The sequence below is a fragment of the Phytophthora infestans genome, genomic scaffold, assembly GCF_000142945.1.
Source record: "Phytophthora infestans T30-4 supercont1.4 genomic scaffold, whole genome shotgun sequence".
NCBI lineage: Eukaryota > Oomycota > Peronosporomycetes > Peronosporales > Peronosporaceae > Phytophthora > Phytophthora infestans.
Window position 1 is genome coordinate 1,676,446 of NW_003303755.1, and position 1,039 is coordinate 1,677,484.

The window sequence follows — 1,039 nt, forward strand, 5'->3', positions numbered from 1 at the left end:
TGACCATTAAGCGAAAAACCGGTTGGTAAGAGCTCGATTTTTTAACGGGTTCGAAAAAAAGGGGTCAATTAGTGTTTGATCATATTATAAAGCCAAAATAATTAAGAGTCGTTTTTTCAAAAAGAAACGCTTTGTTTAACACCTTTGGAATTCCTTTTTATTTTAAATCGCAATGATTTGATAAAATGTCATTGAAAAAAGTGTTTCGAAATCAAAGTGCTTTTAGAAAAACAGAAAGTTTTTTTTCTCAGGGTGGCTCTTAGCCACTGCCACGTGTGCCATGCCATGGCACTAGAGATTGAGCCATGGCATGGCGTGGTTACGAATAGACCTGCCACTGTGCCATCATGAAAACTATTTTTAAAATATTCATTAATGCAAATAAAAGTAGCATGGCACATGGCAATTGCCCCTTGCCATGACACTTGCGAATGTCCGTGGCACTTCCTGTCATTTTATTTACTTTAAACTCTAGCCCTAGCAAGCGCTCATCCAATCGGATCACAGCATTTTGTGCCATGGCGTGGTTAAGAGCGACCCTCAGTTAAGCGAGCACTTTTCAACGTCAGACTTAAAAGCGACATATAAGCTCCTATTGCTTTTTTTTAAGATACCGTTTTCGAAAGCGCTTTTTTGTAGAGTACTTGAATTAGCTCCCCAAAAAAGCACAACAACATTTTTTAGGTGCTACAGGGCCAAAGCAGCGCATGTTTAAAAAGTATAAATTAAAGCAGTATGTAAGCGGGCACTCGCTGTTAAGGTCGAGTTGATTCAGACTCCTTGCGCTGATGGTACCGTCGTCGCGCAGTGAAACAGTACCAGTACCCGACACGAGCTAAGCCAAATTAGTGGCGGGGCAGCGAATCGAGCGCCTTGTTTTTGCTGACTGGGCTTATGTCTCCAGCCCATTCCTTCAATTAAACATAATTTTTACGTTAGTCCAGCCGATTTGTCAGTGGTGCAGTTTATCGTACCGGAACGATGGGACTGAGGTCGGTCTCCCAGCTAACAACGCTGTGTACAGCGGGGACCATAAAGC